This window comes from Arachis ipaensis, chromosome B1 (assembly GCF_059453495.1).
Source record: "Arachis ipaensis isolate K30076 ecotype BB chromosome B1, ASM5945349v1, whole genome shotgun sequence".
NCBI classification, from domain to species: Eukaryota; Viridiplantae; Streptophyta; class Magnoliopsida; order Fabales; family Fabaceae; genus Arachis; species Arachis ipaensis.
Genome location: NC_142436.1, coordinates 55,026,143 through 55,042,706, shown reverse-complemented (window position 1 = coordinate 55,042,706; position 16,564 = coordinate 55,026,143). Strand labels below are relative to the sequence as shown.

Sequence of the window (16,564 nt, the reverse complement as noted above, 5' to 3'; positions counted from 1 at the left end):
AACGTAGGTTAGCCCGCTCTGAGGGCGGATCTGAAAGTGAATCTGAGGAAGAAACCAGCCCCCGTTCTACTGATTCGGTTGTTTTACGTGCAGAAAACATGGCAGCTAGAAGAGTTACCATTCAGGAGGAAGGAGCTCCTGATTTTACAATGCAACCGTTTCAAGCGCATCATCCAGCGGTAGCTACAGATTTTGAAATAAAGACCGCACTGTTAAATTTGATGCCCAAGTTTCATGGCCTACCTGCTCAAGAGCCTATCAAGCACTTGAGAGATTTCCAGGCAGCCTGTTCTACTGTCAGGTGATGCCAAGGCATCTTAGGCTAGTTTCACTAGCATTTTTTATGTTATTTTTAGTTGTTTTATGCATTTTCTTGAGCCTTAAGTAATCATTTGGGCCAAATAGTCATGCTTGTCTTAAATCATTCAAACATGAAGATTTTTATGCAAATTCCATGAGTTTTTAGTTATATTCCTTGAATGCTATGAATGGAAGAATTCTCATGAATTTTAGCAAGACTTTGATGCAACTGTTTGGATGATTTCAGGGAAGAAGAGGCTAGGCAAGGAAGCAACAAAATCAATAAAGGAAGCTTGAATATCACATGTGGAGTTTAAGTTCCAGTTTAAGCCTAAACTGGAGCTTAAACGCCAAAAATCATGAAGGATAAGAAATGCTGGAATTGAAGTTTAACCTCCAGTTTGACCTCAAACTGGAGGTTAAACGCCAGAATGAGTATGCCACCCAGGGAGGAGTTCCACGTTTAACCTCCAGTTTGACCTCAAACTGGAGGTTAAACGCCAGAACCAGGAAGAGTACCAGGGAGCCATTCCACGTTTAAGCTCCAGTTTGACCTCAAACTGGAGCTTAAACGTGTTCGACAGCCTTTCTCCTCCAGGGTTGCTCTCTCCATTTCCACGTTTAACCTCCAGTTTGACCTCAAACTGGAGGTTAAACGTGTTCGACACCTCCAGGGCTACCATTCTAAGCTTCCACGTTTAACCTCCAGTTTGACCTCAAACTGGAGGTTAAACGTGTTCGACCTCCAGGGCTGCCCTTCCTTTATCCACGTTTAAGCTTCAGTTTAACCTCAAACTGAAGCTTAAACGTGTTATATGGAACAGCTTGACCATGCCTTCTTCAAACATAAATAACTTGAGCTACAAAACTCCAAATGAGGTGATTCAAAATGCATTGGAAAGAAGACATCTAGAGATTTCCAAGCATATATGGCATGCATGGTGGATACTAAAAATTGAGGGAGAAAACAGCCCCGTAATGTGCATAGAAGAGCATAGTACCAACATGCAATCAGGCCAGCTGACCTCTTCACCTTCCATGGAGTATAACTCGAGTTGTAGAGATCCAATTGAGGTGCTTCCAGTTGCGTTAGAAAGCTGACATCCATAGCTTTCCAACGAGGTATAATAGTCTATATTTGGCATCAAATTGGCAAGGTTGACAAGAGAACAAAGTGACGACTCAAGAAAGGGGGTGCAACATTTGAGTGTAGTTTAATGGATCATTATCCTTTTTGGATCAATTATGTCACTCAGCCATTCAAGCAAGCAAGGCCCATCAACAACACCAAATCAAGGCCACAAGAATCATCTAGAATAGTTTATTTTCATTTGATTGTAATTTGCTTTGAATTTCATTTTCATTTTGTAATTTAGGGAGCCTATTTAAAGGCCTTAGTTTCTGCATTTAGAGGGGGGGGATTGAAGGGGAATCCAGCCCCTGAGAGGGGACTTTTACTTTCACTTTTAGCTAGTTTTCCTTTTCTTTGTAATTGAATTCAGAGCTATGATTCACTAAACCCCCTTTCATTGGGTTAGGGAGCTCTATTGTAATTCAATGAATCAATAATAGTTTATCTTCTTCTTCAATCTTTTCTCTTGAATTTTGTTAGAAAGCTTCTCGATCTAATTCCATTGAGTAGTTGTCTTGGGAAAGAAACTACTCATACTTGGAATCCTTCGGAGCCTTGGGAAAGGAATGGAGGATTCATGCTAGAGAAGTTTTCTCACAGTGGATTGGATTGGGGTTTGGATGGATATTGTGACATGTAATCCTACCAAATTGTGGTTCATGAAATTGTGTGGTATAATCAGTGATCAAGCATCATCTCTTCTTATGAACATTTAAACCAAGGGATTGGGAATTTGTTTGTTTTTAGAGAGCATTGGTGAGCCAAGGAATTGGGATCCAATCATATAAGATTGCCAAGCAAAATTCAATGAATGCATTGGTTGAGGAAGAGATATACATGTTTTGATTCGGAGATTTCAATATCTCCTAAACCCAATGAATTCCCCATTTCTGATTTCCACTTTCTCTTTATATTCTGCAATTCAATTCTTGCAATCATCCCCATTCCCTTTTAATTTCAGCAATTTACATTCTGCTCTTTAATTCATGCAATTTAAGATTCAGCCATTTAATTTTCTTGTCATTTACTTTTCCCGCCAATTTTACATTCCGCAATTCTCATCTCAAATCTTGATTCCGCTCAACTAGAACACACTTCTAATCCGAATTGCTCACTCAACCAATCCTTGTGGGATTCGACCTCACTCTATTGTGAGTTTTTACTTGACGACGATAACCGGTGCACTTGCCGGAAGGAATTTTGCCGATCGTGCAATTTCCTAAATCGTAGCATAACACGTTTATGCGCATCAAGTTTATGGCGCCGTTGCCGGGGATTGGTTTTCGATTGACAATTCTCCAATTGGAAGTTAACTAGATTGAGCAATTTTTCTTTTCTTTTGTTAATAGTTTTTGTTTCAGTTTATTACTGCTAATTTCTGCAAATTTTAATTTGTTTTCTTTGCTTATTCACTTGTTAGCATACTAACCACCAGCTGTTTGTGATATTGCCTCACTATGGGATTTCCACTATCTTTGGATGAGTATTGTTTGAGACTGAGCACATTGCAAAAAAGAAAGGAGTATCCATCATCTTTTGGTCAATCAAAATTCATGAGAAACTCTCCACCACCACAGAATGATTCATGTTATTATGCTCATGGTGGGTGGAAGTATCAGGAACAGGAAACGGGGTACTTCCCAGAGCCACAAAATGGTCCATGTTTTGGTGAATTTGATCACTACTCAAGTTGTGGCTGGGAAGATCAAAACCAAAGAGATTTCAATTATTCACACCCCATTCATCAAGAGCCATCACCTCTGAATTATCCAACCTCACCTCCTAGTTTTACATATCCAAATTCTTCATCACTTGAGCATTTCTCAGCACAAAATTCCTTCTCAAATTCATACAATTCATTTCATTATCCACAAGACTCATTCCACTACACACAAGAGTCATACCACTACCAACACTCCAACCAAAGACTCTATCATACCACACAAAACACATACTCCCAACCACCATATCACAGCCAAGATAATCAACCTCATCAACCCAATCCGAACCAACAATTTCAAGATCAATTAAACAGGATAGAAGGAATGCTTGCAACTATGGGCAGAGATGTGGCAGATTTGAAAGGCTTTAAGGAAGAATTGATATCCAACTTACAAAATCATGGTGCTGCCATTCAAAAGCTAGAAGCACAAATTGGATATCTATCAAAGCAAATCCCTACCCACAATTCTTCTAGTGATACCATGGCAAACCCAAGGGAGGAATCAGAAGAACAAGAAAGGGAGAAAGTCAATCAAGGGAGATCACACTCCAATGACACAGAGAGTTGCAAAGAGGAAGGGTTAATTGAACCACAAATTCAGGAAGCTTTTGATGAACAGGATACTCCAACTGTCCAACAACAACCAAGTTCTGAGATCAAGGATGTGAAGGCAGTAGAAACAAGCACCAAAATGAGGATTGTGACCGAGAAACAAAGGACCATATCCATGAAGAAGAGAAGGTCGAAGAACAATCCAACTCCTGAGCCAACAAGCAAGTTCACTCAAGCCAATCACAAGGGAAAGGTTGCTGGAAAGAAGCATTCACAACAAGGGGCACTAACTAGCTCCTTTATCCACTGGAAGTCATTCCTCTTAACAAACTGGAGGAAGAGGAAGAAAGTCAGGAACAGCATGTCAAGCTAATGACGTTAAAGAAGCGCTTGTTGGGAGGCAACCCAACCAAAGGTAGTTTTTCTTTTCTAGTTATTTCAATAAAAGAGTTAAGTAGATTTATCTGTATTGCAAGGAGCTAAGTTTGGTGTTGCACACCAAAACAATTCAAGGGTGAATGTGAGATTCTAAGTTTGGTGTTCCACCAAAAACTTCATTAAAAGCACATTTCTACCTCAGCATGACTAGTCACTAGCTCCAACCAATCAGGGAAACTACTTAAACAATAGTTTAATTTCTAGGTCATAGTTTCTTTTTCTAGTTCATAGTTATTTTCTTAATAAAAGCACATGAGGTTTTCTGCATATAATCCAAATTGCTGCATATGGCAAGGAACTAAGTTTGGTGTTCACACACCAATCTAAGTTCAGAGGCCTACAAACATACATGCATGCTAACCAATTCTCAAAGTGCTTGGGGAACAAGCAACTTCTAATAGCTTTGCAGGAAGACAATCAATCTCATGGAAGGAATATACATCATCATCAAAGAGAACACCAAGGCTAGGAAGGATGATGAACAACAAAGAAGATGCTAAAAGGTTGTATTGTCACTTAATTGCTTGTACTTTGAATTGCTGATATTGGAAGTTTGCATGCACCCCTGCTTTAAGTTTGAGTCATTGCAGTTTTTGTTTGTCTGTTTGTTTAATTTCCAAATAAGTGATAGTCTAAGTGTCTGGATAAACTTCACTTGCTTAAATGTATGCTTGCCATGCTTGTTCTGTTTCCATAAAATAAAAGAAATGTTTGAACAAAAGTAACTCAATTCCATTTGGTAAGAAATCAAATAAGATTAAGTGGTGGTATGCATGTTTGATTGAATAGTCAGCTCACTAAGAAATAAAGTTAGAATTGTCACTTTTAGTGGAAATTAGGATGCTGTCTATGGATCTTGATGAATAAATGTCTTTGGCCATGAAAAAGAAAGAAAAAGAAGAAGAAAAAGCCACTGAAAAAGGGCAACCAAAAAGCAAAAAAATTGAGAAAATAAGCTAGGCACCAATGGTTTGAACTTCTGAGACAAATGCCTGTGGTGTTTATGTATTAAGGATATGCTTGGATGAATAGGTTCTGAGGAGTGTTTCAACACTTGGTAACTTGGGTTAACTAACCCGGGATTATCAACCAAAAGTCCATTATCAAGAGCAACCTAAATACAAAACATTTAGTCACACAAAGAGGTGCTGGGCACCAATGTCTCAAGAAGAAATGTGAACTAAAATGCCTGTAGTGGATATGTGTAGTGCACTGATAAGAAAAAGAAAATGCCAAAGGCTTGTGCAACACATGACACTGAGCAACAAGGAGCAAATAAGCTCAAAGAAAAAGAAAAACAAAGAAAAGAAACTTGCCAAGGATATGTGAATAACAAGAGGCCATAGCAGTGTTTTAGTGGAAACATAAAAAGTGACATTCTTACCTAAGAAACAATAAAGTGATGCTGCAACAACTTTCTGCATGAACACCCCATTAATCAATGTCAATTACTTACTGATATGGCTAATGAATTTACTTTCTGTTTCATTCTTTCTTCTCAATAATTCAGAACTTGCTTAGGGACAAGCAAGTATTAAGTTTGGTGTTGTGATGCCAAGGCATCTTAGGCTAGTTTCACTAGCATTTTTTATGTTATTTTTAGTTGTTTTATGCATTTTCTTGAGCCTTAAGTAATCATTTGGGCCAAATAGTCATGCTTGTCTTAAATCATTCAAACATGAAGATTTTTATGCAAATTCCATGAGTTTTTAGTTATATTCCTTGAATGCTATGAATGGAAGAATTCTCATGAATTTTAGCAAGACTTTGATGCAACTGTTTGGATGATTTCAGGGAAGAAGAGGCTAGGCAAGGAAGCAACAAAATCAATAAAGGAAGCTTGAATATCACATGTGGAGTTTAAGTTCCAGTTTAAGCCTAAACTGGAGCTTAAACGCCAAAAATCATGAAGGATAAGAAATGCTGGAATTGAAGTTTAACCTCCAGTTTGACCTCAAACTGGAGGTTAAACGCCAGAATGAGTATGCCACCCAGGGAGGAGTTCCACGTTTAACCTCCAGTTTGACCTCAAACTGGAGGTTAAACGCCAGAACCAGGAAGAGTACCAGGGAGCCATTCCACGTTTAAGCTCCAGTTTGACCTCAAACTGGAGCTTAAACGTGTTCGACAGCCTTTCTCCTCCAGGGTTGCTCTCTCCATTTCCACGTTTAACCTCCAGTTTGACCTCAAACTGGAGGTTAAACGTGTTCGACACCTCCAGGGCTACCATTCTAAGCTTCCACGTTTAACCTCCAGTTTGACCTCAAACTGGAGGTTAAACGTGTTCGACCTCCAGGGCTGCCCTTCCTTTATCCACGTTTAAGCTTCAGTTTAACCTCAAACTGAAGCTTAAACGTGTTATATGGAACAGCTTGACCATGCCTTCTTCAAACATAAATAACTTGAGCTACAAAACTCCAAATGAGGTGATTCAAAATGCATTGAAAAGAAGACATCTAGAGCTTTCCAAGAATATATGGCATGCATGGTGGATACTAAAAATTGAGGGAGAAAACAGCCCCGTAATGTGCATAGAAGAGCATAGTACCAACATGCAATCAGGCCAGCTGACCTCTTCACCTTCCATGGAGTATAACTCGAGTTGTAGAGATCCAATTGAGGTGCTTCCAGTTGCGTTAGAAAGCTGACATCCATAGCTTTCCAACGAGGTATAATAGTCTATATTTGGCATCAAATTGGCAAGGTTGACAAGAGAACAAAGTGACGACTCAAGAAAGGGGGTGCAACATTTGAGTGTAGTTTAATGGATCATTATCCTTTTTGGATCAATTATGTCACTCAGCCCTTCAAGCAAGCAAGGCCCATCAACAACACCAAATCAAGGCCACAAGAATCATCTAGAATAGTTTATTTTCATTTGATTGTAATTTGCTTTGAATTTCATTTTCATTTTGTAATTTAGGGAGCCTATTTAAAGGCCTTAGTTTCTGCATTTAGAGGGGGGGGGATTGAAGGGGAATCCAGCCCCTGAGAGGGGACTTTTACTTTCACTTTTAGCTAGTTTTCCTTTTCTTTGTAATTGAATTCAGAGCTATGATTCACTAAACCCCCTTTCATTGGGTTAGGGAGCTCTATTGTAATTCAATGAATCAATAATAGTTTATCTTCTTCTTCAATCTTTTCTCTTGAATTTTGTTAGAAAGCTTCTCGATCTAATTCCATTGAGTAGTTGTCTTGGGAAAGAAACTACTCATACTTGGAATCCTTCGGAGCCTTGGGAAAGGAATGGAGGATTCATGCTAGAGAAGTTTTCTCACAGTGGATTGGATTGGGGTTTGGATGGATATTGTGACATGTAATCCTACCAAATTGTGGTTCATGAAATTGTGTGGTATAATCAGTGATCAAGCATCATCTCTTCTTATGAACATTTAAACCAAGGGATTGGGAATTTGTTTGTTTTTAGAGAGCATTGGTGAGCCAAGGAATTGGGATCCAATCATATAAGATTGCCAAGCAAAATTCAATGAATGCATTGGTTGAGGAAGAGATATACATGTTTTGATTCGGAGATTTCAATATCTCCTAAACCCAATGAATTCCCCATTTCTGATTTCCACTTTCTCTTTATATTCTGCAATTCAATTCTTGCAATCATCCCCATTCCCTTTTAATTTCAGCAATTTACATTCTGCTCTTTAATTCATGCAATTTAAGATTCAGCCATTTAATTTTCTTGTCATTTACTTTTCCCGCCAATTTTACATTCCGCAATTCTCATCTCAAATCTTGATTCCGCTCAACTAGAACACACTTCTAATCCGAATTGCTCACTCAACCAATCCTTGTGGGATTCGACCTCACTCTATTGTGAGTTTTTACTTGACGACGATAACCGGTGCACTTGCCGGAAGGAATTTTGCCGATCGTGCAATTTCCTAAATCGTAGCATAACACGTTTATGCGCATCATCAGGCGTGATGGCACTGATGAAACTTCAATTCTACTGAAAGCTTTTCTGTTTTCTCTTGAGGGAAAAGCTAGAGAGTGGTACTACACTCAACCTCTAGCAAATGTATCCAACTGGGATACACTCAGAAAGGAGTTTCTGGAGAAATTCTTTCCATCTGAAGTTACTGATAAACTGAGGAAGGATATCTCTACAATTTTTCAGGATGACAATGAGACTCTCTTTGAATACTGGAAGCGCTTCAATAATCTTCTGGAAGCATGCCCCCACCACATGATTGACAAGATCGTGCTACTCAGCTATATTACACAAGGTATGAGGCCCCAAGATAAGACCACATTGGAAAGTGCCAGCAATGGGTCTATGAAGAAGTACAAGACCACTGATGAAGCTTGGCAATTGATCAGTGATTTAGCTGAATCTACTCGGAACCACAGACAGAAGCAAGGCCGTTCAAAAGCCGTTGCAGAAGTATCTTCTGGCAGAGAGACTGCTGCTCTAACTCAAAGCATCTGTGAGATGACCAACCTGCTGAAGCAAATGCAGTTGAATCAACAAGCTCAGCAAACTCAACCGCAGCAAAACCAATAACTAGTCCCACAAAGAATTTGCGGAATTTATGCTGATTACAGCCATTACACTGATGAATGCCCGCAGCTCCAACAAGAAGACAACATGGTGGCATCCACTCACAACTTCTATGACCACCCCAACGAAGGGTACAATCAAAGTGGAAATAATAACCATGGATGGCAGGACAATTCAAACCAGAATTGGAGGGACAACAATAATAGGGGAGGCAGAGATAATCAGGGAAATCAGAGGTGGAATAATAACAACAACAGACAACAAAATCAACCTTACCGAGCACCTCACCTGAGGCAAAACCAAGGACCACCGAACAATCAGCAGCAAACCTCTCAATTTACTCATTCTTCTGTATCTTCTAATGAAGATTTGTTACAAGCTTTTGAGAAAAGACAACTGGCCATGGAAAGTACCATCGTGAACACTATTAACGCCAGTCTGAATGGTCTCACCTCTACTCTGCAAGCTTTTATGACACAGCTTGGTTCAACACAAAATTCCAGCAACCAACCTTCAAGCACCACTGGAATCCCCTCTCAACCGTTACCCAATCCAAAGGGAGGCATTAATGCCATCACCCTGAGGTCTGGAACCACACTGCAGGAGAGGAATAAGGAGGAACCAAGCTCACCAGAATACGCCTCAGCTGAAGAGGTGGTAGAAGTCGAAGATGTTGAAAAGGAAGAGGATATACAGGACATAGCTGAAGAAGAGATAGCTCAACCACAGGAAGAAGCACCAAAAGGCGCAGGCACCACGGAACCCACTGTTCCCATTCCATTTCCACAGCTTGCAAGGAAGCCCAGGAAGCAGCTGGAACCTGATCCTAAAATGGTAGAAATATTCAAAAAGGTTGAGGTAACTGTTCCCCTTTTTGATGTTATTCAGCAGGTACCTAAATATGCAAAGTTTCTAAAAGACTTATGTATCCATAAAAACAAGATTAATGAATTAGAAACTATTCCTTTAGGTAGTTCTATATCTGCTTTAATGGGAGGATTACCTGAAAAATGTAGTGATCCAGGTCCTTGCATAGTTAGTTGTACTATTGGTGGTGTAGTAATTTATGATTGCATGTGTGATTTAGGAGCATGTGTCAGTATAATGCCTTTGTCCATATATGATGTTTTGAGGCTCCCTCCCTTAAAAAGGTCGGCAGCTCGTTTTGTGTTAGCAGATAAAAGCATTATTACAGTGGCTGGAGTTGCTGAAGATGTTTTGGTGAATATTAAAGGGCTCACATTTCCCACTGATTTTTATATCTTGGAGATGCCCCATAATGATTCAGATAAGCCATCATCGATCCTACTTGGAAGACCATTCTTGAAGACATCAAAATTCAAATTGGATGCTTTTTCAGGAACATACTCCTTTGAAATAGATGGCCGCATAGTGATCTTCAATCTGAATGGAGTCATTAACAACCCCCCAGAAGATCGTTCTATCTTCTAGTGTGATGTCATAGACGAAAGTGTGGCTGAAGTTCAAAAAGAAGAGTTTGAAGAGAGGCACACTGGACAAGGTCCGAGTGTGGGGACCCTCTTAACTGACAGTGATGGCACTTCGCCATTTTCACGAGCTCCAGATAATCCAGAGCCTGCCCATGATCAAAAATTAGAATTGAAACCTCTTCCCCCACACCTCAAATATGCTTATCTCGAGGACGAGCAGAAGCTTCCGGTTATTATTACAAGAGAACTGACTTCTCAACAAGAAGAGCAGCTACTTGATGTGCTAAGGAAGCATAAGAAGGCAATTGGGTGGAGTTTGGCAGACATAGTGGGAATCAACCCTCAAGTATGCGAGCACAGATTATTTTTAGAAGAGGGAGCAAGACCTGTCCGTCAACCCCAGAAAAGATTGAATCCCACCATCTTGGAAGTTGTCAAGAAGGAGGTGACCAGACTATTGGAGGCCATTATCATATATCCCATTTCAGACAGTGAATGGGTAAGCCCAGTACAAGTGGTGCCCAAGAAATCCAAAGTCACTACCGTGAAGAATGAGCATGGAGAGCTCATAGCAACTAGAGTTCAGAATGCTTGGAGAGTCTGCATTGATTACAGGCGTCTCAACCAAGCTACCCGTAAGGATCACTATCCACTTCCATTCATTGATCAAATGCTGGATTGCCTGTCAGGTAAATCACATTACTGCTTTCTAGATGGTTACACAGGTTATTTCCAGATTCTTATAGCTACTGAGGATCAGGAAAAGACTACTTTTACATGTCCTTTTGGGACCTATGCTTATAAGAGAATGCCCTTTGGCTTGTGCAATGCACCAGCTACTTTTCAAAGGTGCATGATGAGTCTTTTCTCTGATCTTATTGAGGACTGTACGGAAGTTTTTATGGACGATTTTAGCATTTATGGTGATTCTTTTAGCCTTTGCTTAGATGGATTATCTAGAGTATTAGATAGATGTGTTAATACAAACCTTGTATTGAATTTCGAAAAATGACACTTTATGGTAAAGCAAGGGATTGTATTAGGACATGTGGTATCTAATAATGGCATTTCTGTAGACCCAGCAAAGGTGAATGTTATTTCTAGTTTACCTTACCCCTCTTCTGTGAGGAAAGTCCATTCGTTCCTTGGCCATGCAGGTTTCTACAGGAGATTTATTAAGGACTTTAGTAAGGTAGCACTTCCCTTATCCAGATTACTGCAAAAGGATATTGAGTTCGAGTTCAGTGAGGATTGCAAACAAGCGTTTGATAAGCTGAGGACCGCTCTAACTCAAGCTCCAATTGTGAGAGGACCAGACTGGAGCCGGCCATTTGAAATCATGTGCGATGCTTCCAACCATGCAGTAGGAGCAGCGCTGGCTCAGCGTGAAGGTAAGGATCCTTTTGTTATTGCCTATGCGTCTAAGACTTTAGACACTGCCCAGTCCAATTATACTACTACTGAGAAAGAGCTACTTGCTATTGTTTTTGCTCTGGATAAATTCCGGGCTTATTTACTTGGTACTAGAGTAGTAGTGTATTCGAACCATGCAACTCTAAAGTATCTATTAGCTAAAAAGGAATCCAAACCAAGACTTATACGTTGGATACTGCTGTTACAAGAATTTGATTTAGAAATAAAGGATAGGAGTGGTAATCAAAATTTAGTAGCAGACCACTTGAGTCGCCTTGAACATATTAAGGATGATTCTACTCCTATAGATGATAATTTTCCTTTTGATAACCTACAAGCAGTATCTGAGGTAGTCCCTTGGTATGCACCTGTTGCTAATTATTTAGTTAGCCGCACATTTCCTCCACATCTTTCTAAACATCAAAGAGACAAGCTGAAAAGTGAGTCTAAATATTATATATGGGATGACCCATATTTATGGAGATGTGGCGCTGACCAGATAATTAGACGTTGTGTGCCTCAATCAGAATTACAGTCTATTTTAGAGGCCTGTCACTCATCTGAGAGTGGAGGATATTTTGGCCCTCAACGAACAGCTAGAAAGATCTTAGACTGTGGATTCTGGTGGCCTACTCTTTTTAGAGACGCTGCTGAGTTTTATAAATCTTGTCACCCATGCCAGAAATTTGGTAACATATCCAAGAGGGATGAGATGCCTCAACAATATATGCTTTTCTGTGAAATTTTTGATGTTTGGGGCATTGACTTCATGGGTCCATTTCCAAATTCTAGTGGATATTTTTATATATTGTTAGCTATGGATTATGTTTCCAAATGGGTGGAAGCAATTCTTACCCGCACTGATGATGCTAACACTGTTGTTTCCTTTGTGAGAAACCATATTATATGCCGCTTTGGATCACCACGAGCGATCGTGAGCGATCAAGGCACCCTTTTTTGTAACAGGAGACTAACAGGATTGATGAAGAAGCATGGAATAATCCATAAAGTTGCAACAGCTTACCATCCCCAAACTAATGGGCAAGCCGAGGTGTCAAACAGAGAAATTAAGCGTATCTTGCAAAAGATAGTGAAGCCTCATAGAAAAGACTGGAGCACCAGGCTACAAGATGCACTGTGGGCATACAGAACAGCATACAAGACACCCATTGGGATGAGTCCCTTCCGCTTGGTTTATGGAAAAGCTTGTCATCTCCCAGTTGAAATAGAACACAGAGCCTTCTGGGCAGTTAAGGAGTGGAACATGGGAATTGAGAATGCTGGAGCTGAAAGAAAGTTGCAATTGCAGGAACTGGAGAACCTTCGCCTGGAGGCTTATGAGAACTCCAGAATATACAAGGAAAAAATGAAAGCTGTGCATGATCAAAACATCAAGAAGAGAGAGTTCCAACCTGGAGATTTTGTTCTCCTTTACAAATCTCGACTGAGGCTCATGCCCGGTAAGTTGAGATCAAAATGGGAAGGTCCATACAGAATAGAGAAGGTCCATACAGAATAGAGAAGGTTGAACCGTACGGAGTTTATCACCTAAGCCATCCTTCAAGCTCTGAACTTATTAAGGTTAATGGACAACGCTTGAAGCTATACCATGGTGAGAAGGTGCAGAAAAATAAGGAGCTTGAGATCTTCCGCTTGGAAGACCCCCACATCGCAGCAGATTGAGCTATTGGAGCGTCCAACTTACGGACGTAAAAGCAAAGTGCTTGGTGGGAGACAACCCACCGCGGTATGATCGTTCTTTTCTTCACTTTTAGGTTTTCTTCTTTAATAACTCTTCTCTTTATTAGTGCTTTCGTGCTCTTTCAATTACATGTCTTTATCTTTCCTTAAAAAAAAAAAAATTTCGCCGCATGACGCGATCGCACCATCGACGCGTCCGCGTGGCAGGGGGAGTAAAGAAAAATAAAAATGAACAGAAAGTTACGCAGGAGGAGCGCTGGAGTCATGCCAATGGCACAAATTACCCCACGCGACCGCGTCGCTGACGCGACCGCGTCGCTGACGCGACCGCGTCGCTGACGCGACCGCGTCGCTGACGCGACCGCGTCGCTGACGCGACCGCGTCGCTGACGCGACCGCGTCGCATGGAAATCATGGCCTCCCACGCGACCGCGCGCCCCACGCGGCCGCATGCCCTGAGTTTTCGACGTAAAAGAGTGCACAGTCGCATTCTGTGCGAGAGTGATGCTGGATTGGTGCTGGAAGCACAATCCTTGTCACGCGACCGCGTCGCTGACGCGGCTGCGTCACCCATTTATAACGCACACTCATGCGATCGCGTGACCCATGCGATCGCGTCACCCAATTTTGGCAATTAAAATGAATCAAACAGAGAGTTGTGCTGGAGCGAGGCTGCACTCGCGCCAGCAGCGCAACATAGGTCATGCAACCGCATGACCGACGCGATCACGTCACCTTACATGGAGCGCAACCACGCGAACGCGTGCTTTCCGCGGCCGCGTCGCATGCGCCGCACAGCTCCACCTAAAATTGCCACATATCTTATCTTCTTCTCCTCTAAATCCTAATTTTTCTTTTCCCTCCTTCTTTCTTCCTTCCCCCTTCCCCTTTCTATCTCACCTTTCACTCTCTATCTCTCTCACCATCATTATCAAGGTTTTACCTTCTTCTTCATTCTTCTGTTTTCTATCATTCTTATTATATTATGTATATATATTATTATTTTCTTTTTCTTTTCTTTTTCTTTTCAAATTTTTATTTTTCTTCTTCTTCTTTTCTTTTCTTTACATGGTGTTAGACACCTTTTGACTCATCATCCCTCATTATATGCTTGTGGATTATTGCAAATTATTTGACAATTATTTTTCTCCCATTTAAGGGATTGCTTGCATGTTCATCTTAATATTTTCTATACCCTATCCACCATGCATGCTATGTGTTTGTGAAAAAGCCCATGTGGCATTATGCACTTCTCTATGTTACTATACTATTCAATGCTTGCTTTTCACAACTTTCCCTTATTATTTTATTAATTGAATTCAATTGTCAATACAAACGTGATGGTTTGTTACAAAGTAATGCTTGGTCTATACTACTCATGCCCTTTCCCAGCATGCCAATAAACACCTTGCATTCACTTGTCTTTTTATGCACTAGCTATTTCCCATTGATGGCTTTTCATATGTACTTGAGAGCATGTGTTAATGTCATCTACATTTTACTGTGCATCATTCACCCTCTTTTCCGTTTCCTTCCTTGCTGTATCTCTCTTTAAATTTAATTTTATTTCTCTTCCCTTCTTTCAGGATGGCCACCAAGAAAGGAAAGGAGAAAGCAACTTCCAGACCACCAGCAAGAAGAGGAACTAAAAGAGCATTAGTGGCAGAGCCTTCTTCAACCGCAGTCAAGCCCTCAACAAAACAAGTCAAGAGGATAATAAAGGTTGACAAAAAGGAGAAAGCCTTTCCAGCAAAGGACGCTGCGCGATTTTCCAATCGCTACTGTGAGCAGATGTTCCCTATCCTGGCAGAAAGGAACTATAACAATGAATACCTTCTTATCCTCCCGTCCAATATTGCCACCTTTGTTGAGCCACAAATTGAGCGAAGACAATGGGGTTTCCTACGGAAACAGCCAAGGCAGGTCAATCTTTCTTGGGTAGTTGAGTTCTACTCGAACTTCTACATGCCGACCCTGCAGTCTGTTTATGTCTGGCAGAAGCAAGTCCCCATCACAGAAAAGGCCATTCAGCAAGCTCTGAGTCTTCCCCCTATTCCAGCAGGAATGGACGCTTTTCAAGAAGCCGCCCTTCAGCGCCAGAGATACCAATTTGACTGGGACTCCGTTCTCGGAGTCATCGCATTACCTGGCAGCTGTTGGATCTACGGATACCACCGTACCCGCCCTAAGGGAATCTTGGCTTCAGCACTTACCTTGGAGGCTCGCGTATGGGCACAGATCATGTCCCATTACGTCTTTCCGAGCACTCATGAGTCCTCTTTCACTGCAGACATGGCTGTTCTACTATGGTGCATCCTTACAGACCAACCTCTGAATCTCTCAAGACATATCCGGAATGCTATGGAACACGTACAAATTGTGGGCAACTTACCTTTCCCCGCCTTGGTCTCAGATCTTGTCTCAGCAGCCGGAGTCTCCTACAGAGCTGGGGACACCAAAGCCATGCTTCCACGGGATGATCAATATGTCCCTAACGGGAAATACCTCAAACTCTCAGCAGCCACTACAAGCCTTCCTACTGCTCCAGTTGAAGATAACCCTTCTTCAACACCACAAGAATTTACAACTGAGAAATTGCTCCAGCAGATAATCGAACGGTTGGATCGGCAAGAACAGAAAGCAAATATGAGAGAGCGCCGTAACGAGCGCCGATTCAAACACCTCAAGGAGCTACTCAAGGGACACTTCAGAGACTCAGACACCCCGAACTCCACTTCCTTTACTAGCACAGGGAGCCATGACGGTCCCGATGATGGAGATACTGCTACCAGCCCACCCCTGTTCCTGACAGATGGCACCGAGGACAGTGCAGAGCCTTAAGTGTGGGGAGGTCGGTCAGTACCTGACTTCCAGAGGTAAATTCTCTTCTCTGGCACCAATAATTAGGATATTTTAGTTAGATTTTTCTTTCCTTTATAGAATAGAATAAATTGCATAGGTTAGGATAGTTGCATGCATGTTCTACTTGATTGAAAAGACAATAAGTTTCTTTTAAAATCTATCTTTGAAAAAAAAATTTCACTAATTTTTCAAAATTTTTATGATAAATCTGCTTGAGTTGTATTTGGAACATGATGTTTGAGCTAAAGAACACACAACCTGTGAAAGATTTGAGCCTTTATGTATGGTTACATTATTTAACCATAATTATTTCATTCTTGTGTGTTTACTTCTCTATGATTGTAATCTATATTTTGTTTTAACTTATATGTCCAATATTTATTATATTTACATGCTTGCACATGATTGAGGCCATTATTTGTTTAAACTCACTTATCCAAATTAAGCCTACCCTTTTCAATTACCTTTGTTAA

At 40.9% G+C, this 16,564-nt stretch overlaps 1 non-coding gene across 1 annotated transcript; it reads right to left on the bottom strand.

The window, feature by feature from the left end:
* Window positions 1-8,247: 8,247 nt before the first annotated feature.
* On the bottom strand, window positions 8,248-8,355 carry LOC148576626 (small nucleolar RNA R71). The gene has a single exon (XR_015904209.1). It is a non-coding gene; the product is annotated as a small nucleolar RNA R71 (small nucleolar RNA).
* Between the last annotated feature and the right edge of the window lie 8,209 nt (window positions 8,356-16,564).